This window comes from Labeo rohita, chromosome 23 (assembly GCF_022985175.1).
Source record: "Labeo rohita strain BAU-BD-2019 chromosome 23, IGBB_LRoh.1.0, whole genome shotgun sequence".
Lineage (NCBI taxonomy): Eukaryota > Metazoa > Chordata > Actinopteri > Cypriniformes > Cyprinidae > Labeo > Labeo rohita.
In genome coordinates, this window is record NC_066891.1 from 7,241,014 (window position 1) to 7,247,032 (window position 6,019).

Below are 6,019 nucleotides of genomic sequence, written 5' to 3' on the forward strand. Positions count from 1 at the left end.
ATGGGGTTGGGGTTAACAAGTGACCTGACATAACCTTGTCTGACAAAAAAAAATACCCTTGTCTGACAAACCTGTTTGACAGTTCCCCTATTGGTATCATAATTTTTTTTTTTTTTAAGTTTTACCCTTACAGCTCTAAATCTAAAAATATATGTGAGTCTGTCGTTTTGAAGCCTCATTTGCAGTTTAAAACCAAAGTCTTATTATTTTCTTTTTCAACGGTTGCCTTGAATTTACCACAAAATCCTGTTTGCGAGAAAGCGGCCTATGAGATGGTGACACTTTTAAAAATCAGGAAGTGAATTCAGAGAGAAAGAGAGAGAGAGAGGAAATTCATGCAAGCAAAACTACTTCTGCTCCGAGCTGCATACCTAGAGTCTGAAAGGCTTTCTGCTTCTCTTCGTGACACTGACATGAAAGAACGGGCAGGAAATGCTGATGGGTTACAGGAGAAACTCCATGCGTTTTAAGCAGTCGCGTTGGTCCAAATATGAATAGCTCAAATAAAGTTACACACTCGACTGCAATTAGAGCTGAGGTGAGAAGACATGAAAGCTTGCAAAACACCCTAAACAAATTTCTCAAACAATTGGAAAGGGTTGAGGACCAGCAGCTCAGGACAGGACTAAAGGTTTTCCTCCACAGCATTCAAGGTGAGCCTCAAATCTCATAAATATCATGCAATTGCTTATTTTGTCCCGTAGAACACTTCCCATAGCGTTTTGCAAGGTGTGATGTTGACTTCAGCGTCTTTAGTGGTCTGTACTTACCAAGACTTGCACACTGTTTAATGTTGAAGACAGATTCTGATAGTATTTCATGTCTAGATCATCCTTAGAAGAAAACAAGTTTACTAAGCGTTTATCAGCTTAGTTGTATAAGTTAAAAATGCACATTTTGCATTAAGCTATTTCACATGGCACCAATTTTTCTATTCGTTATTTTGAGCCTTGTAATAATGTCATGTTATAAAATGTCCCGAATGTATATTTTAGAAAGGCCAGACAGATAAAAAGGAACATAAATGTTTTAACTCATGTTAAATTGAATTACACATCCAGTAGACGTCTCCAAATGCACACGCTTCTCCATTAGACTGTGATGATGAACTGTTACTACAGTCCGGATGTAAAATCAGAATCGTGGATGTTCATTTAAAGAGGCCCAGGTTGAAACATTAGCACCATCTTAGAGACATCGTCACGCTGGCAAGCTTTTGAACACGAAGTGCTGGTCCATTTCCTGTCTGACGCTCTCTTGCTGCCCACGAAAGCCACATCCTCTCCATCTCAAGCACCACCTGTCTATAGTGCTACTCTTACTCTGCATATCTGACCTAATTATTTTTAGTTTTCCACAAGATTACACTTATTTCTTTTTTTGGAAATTTGTTATCTGATTTGAACTAATCTGGCATCCATCGAGCAAGACCTAAAGTTCATTTATTTTAGGATGCAACATTTATAAACCATGTTAGCAGGAAGCATTGCCATGTGTGCATTCTTTTTAGGTCAGAGCATATGGTGACAGACTAATGCATCTTTAATATAGTGTTTGTTGATACTCCTTATAATTTACTTCCTCCATGCACTTCCTCTTGCGAGCGTTTATGCATCCGTCACTCTAGATTGCAGCTCAACATGAAGACGTAATGAACATAATCTCACACCTTAGCTATCTACAAGCCAGAACTTTTTAGTACTTACCTATGTAACTTGCCACAGTGATGTTAAGCTATTCTGCTAAAGGTTGTTTCTATCATGTACATTTTTAACCCGTTTTTATCATTTTCCATTTGTTCAGTTGCACTCATGATGTCTGTAAACACAGTTGCAGAACAGATGAGATGAAAAGTGGATGCTCTATGATTTGTCTAGCCCACATAGTCATATGATGATTCAAATTATGCTTGATGGGAATAAAATAAAAGTAAAGGAAACTGTAAAGGGGAAGTCATTGGCTTCTGTTGGCTTCTGAGCATAGGGATTTGAGAATAGGACTGACACATTTAAATGTGGCTTACTGCGTGCGGGGAGCCAAGAGAGTGGGAGACAGGCAGAGTGACAGCGATTTAGGGAAGAAAGAAAGGGGAATATATATTTATGAGTGTTGGATCTCCAAGTAGATGTCTACTGTGAAATTTTGTATTTAGCAGAACAATAATATGCTGTATAAATAAACAAACTATAGTGAAATGTAAGTCGTGTTTGCCTGTGGTTGCTAGGATGTTGCTATGTGGTTAATAAGGTGTTCTGAGAGGTTTCCAGCGTGTTGCTATGCGGTTGCTAACGTCTTGTGGTTGGTTGCTAGGGTAGTTTCTTTCATAATTTACTTGTGCCATTTCAAAGATGCATGCATGTTGTTTTTCTGTGGAATGCAAAATAAGATATTTTAAATACTGTGGTTTTTGAGGGGAATTTTGGGTGAACTGTCCCTTTAAGAGTTGAAATTTCTAAGCGTAACTATGTACAATAGTAATCGTGACTAATCGACTAATCAATACAGAAGCAAATCAATAAAAAATGTTCTTAAATGTTCTGTTGAATTGTGTTTTATGTGACACGTGTCTTCATGATTGATAGCAATCAATAGCATATATTATTGATTTGTAAACTCAATACCACTTAATTGACTGCCAGTATGTGTGTGTATATCTATATATCTGTATATCCTGATTTTTAATGTTTTTTTAAAGAAGTGTTTATTTGATCCAAAGTACAGCAAAAACTAATTTTGAAATATTTTTACTATTTAAAAGAACTGTTTTCTATTTGAATATGTTTTAAAATGTAATTTATTCCTGTGATTTCAAAGCTGAATTTTTAGAATCATTACTCCACTCACATGATTCTTTAGAAAAACATTTATTAATAATATTACTGTTGAAAACATCTAAGTAGATTTTTTTTCAGGTTTCTTTGATGAATAGAAATTTCAGAAGAACAGCATTTATCTGAAACAGAAATCTTTTGTAACATTATAAATGTCTTTATCATCACTTCATCACTTTTGATCAGTTTAAAGCTTCCTTGCTAAATAAAAGTATTCATTTCTATCATTTCTTTCCCCCCCGCCCAAAAAAATACTGACTCCAAGCTTTTGAATAGTATAGTGTATAATGTTACAAAAGCGTTTTTATTTCAGATAAATGCTGATCTTTGGATCTTTATATTCATCAAAGAATCCTGAAAAAAAAGAACTTAACTGTTTTAAATATTGAAAATAGTAATAATAAATGTTTTTTGAACAGCAAATTGGAGTATTAGAATGATTTCTTAAGGATCATGTGACTGGAGTAATGATGCTAAAATTTTAGCTTTGAAATCACAGAACAAAATTACATTTTAAAAAATATTCAAATCAAAAACAGTTACTTTAAATAATAAAAATATTTCAAAATTGTACTGTTTTTGCTGTACTTTGGATCAAATAAATGCAGGCTTGGTGAGCAGAAGAGATTTCTTTAAAAATGGTACAAAAAAATTGTTGTTCAAAAACTTTTGTCTGGTAGTGTATAGACTATTGCAATACCGTGATGTCATTTACCCATGAACATTTCCTGCTTTGTCGTCAAACTATTTCAAAACAGTAACAGGAGGCAGGCCAGTCAACGTTACGTTAGCATGGCTGTCGTAACGTTTATTCAGAATGTGAACCTTTTGGTTTCTGTTATTTTCTATTAAAAGTGTAAAACCAGAAATGCATTAGGACTTCTGCATTATATATATATTTTCAGACATCCAAATAGTCTTGCATGGGACAGCTATTGTTTTTTTACTGTTATCACTGATACACTCTAAGAAATAAGGTTCAAAAGCTGTCATTGAGGCAATACCCTTTCAAAAAGGTACACCTTTGTACCTTTATTTACCCGTAATGGGTGCATATTAGAATCTTAAAGGTACATATTGGTGTCTTTTGAATGGGTACGGCACCAGTGGCAGCTTTTGTACCTTTTTATCTCAGATTGTACTGAATCAATTCGAGTGTAGTATTTACTCAGTGTAGTATTTAATCAAGCCAGACAAACCAGACAAAAGTTTTTGAACAATAAGATTTTTACCATTTTTAAAGAAATCTCTTCTGCTCACCAAGCCTGCATTTATTTGATCCAAAGTACAGCAAAAACTAATTTTGAAATATTTTTACTATTTAAAAGAACTGTTTTCTATTTGAATATGTTTTAAAATGTAATTTATTCCTGTGATTTCAAAGCTGAATTTTTAGAATCATTACTCCACTCACATGATTCTTTAGAAATCCTTCTAATATTCTGATTTGCTGCTTAAAACACATTTATTAATAATATTACTATGTTGAAAACATCTAAGTAGATTTTTTTCAGGTTTCTTTGATGAATAGAAATTTCAGAAGAACAGCATTTATCTGAAACAGAAATCTTTTGTAACATTATAAATGTCTTTATCATCACTTCATCACTTTTGATCAGTTTAAAGCTTCCTTGCTAAATAAAAGTATTCATTTCTATCATTTCTTTCCCAAAAAAAAAAATATATATATACTGACTCCAAGCTTTTGAATAGTATAGTGTATAATGTTACAAAAGTGTTTTTATTTCAGATAAATGCTGATCTTTGGATCTTTATATTCATCAAAGAATCCTGAAAAAAAAGAACTTAACTGTTTTAAATATTGAAAATAGTAATAATAAATATTTTTTGAACAGCAAATTGGAGTATTAGAATGATTTCTTAAGGATCATGTGACTGGAGTAATGATGCTAAAATTTTAGCTTTGAAATCACATAACAAAATTACATTTTAAAAAATATTCAAATCGAAAACAGTTACTTTAAATAATAAAAATATTTCAAAATTGTACTGTTTTTGCTGTACTTTGGATCAAATAAATGCAGGCTTGGTGAGCAGAAGAGATTTCTTTAAAAATGGTAAAAATCTTATTGTTCAAAAACTTTTGTCTGGTAGTGTATAGACTATTGCAATACCGTGATGTCATTTACCCATGAACATTTCCTGCTTTGTCGTCAAACTATTTCAAAACAGTAACAGGAGGCAGGCCAGTCAACGTTACGTTAGCATGGCTGTCGTAACATGTTTATTCAGAATGTGAACCTTTTGGTTTCTGTTATTTTCTATTAAAAGTGTAAAACCAGAAATGCATTAGGACTTCTGCATTATATATATATTTTCAGACATCCAAATAGTCTTGCATGGGACAGCTATTGTTTTTTTACTGTTACCACTGATACATTCTAAGAAATAAGGTTCAAAAGCTGTCATTGAGGCAATACCCTTTCAAAAAGGTACACCTTTGTACCTTTATTTACCCGTAATGGGTGCATATTAGAATCTTAAAGGTACATATTGGTGTCTTTTGAATGGGTACGGCACCAGTGGCAGCTTTTGTACCTTTTTATCTCAGATTGTACTGAATCAATTCGAGTGTAGTATTTACTCAGTGTAGTATTTAATCAAGCCCACTTGACAAACAGATCAGTCAATAAATTTGTCAATAATATTGCATGCCCTCACACAATCACCTACTCATTCATACACACCTTGACAAGGACAGTGAGCTCACAGAGCAGGGGGGTTAGATATGGAGATAGCGAACGGGAGCCAGAGACTAGATGGAATCAGTGCATGAAGAAGGAGGAGTTTCGCCTCGGAATACCTTGGTAACAAGCAAGCTCAGTGTCGAGGAAAGAAAAGGTGGGGGGACACGGCGGCTCCTGAATCACTGTACTGACTGTGACTGTGATATGTGGCACGTTGCCGCCTGATACGGCACTGGATCGAGTGCAAAATTTGGTTGATTGAGGTGCCGGTCTTGATTAGCTTTGCACGTAACTGCATATTTGTGCGGTTGACCCTCTTTCCCTGTCAGAACCTTGCAAGCTTTACAGTCTGTCTTTATTCCTCAACACATCACTGATTCTCGCTTTTTAAGCAGGAGAGAGTGTGCGAGCGAGAGAAAAGAGAGGGAGAAGGCGAGGGAGGGAGGGAGGGAGAGCGAGAGGAGGGGGTAGCAGGCTGTA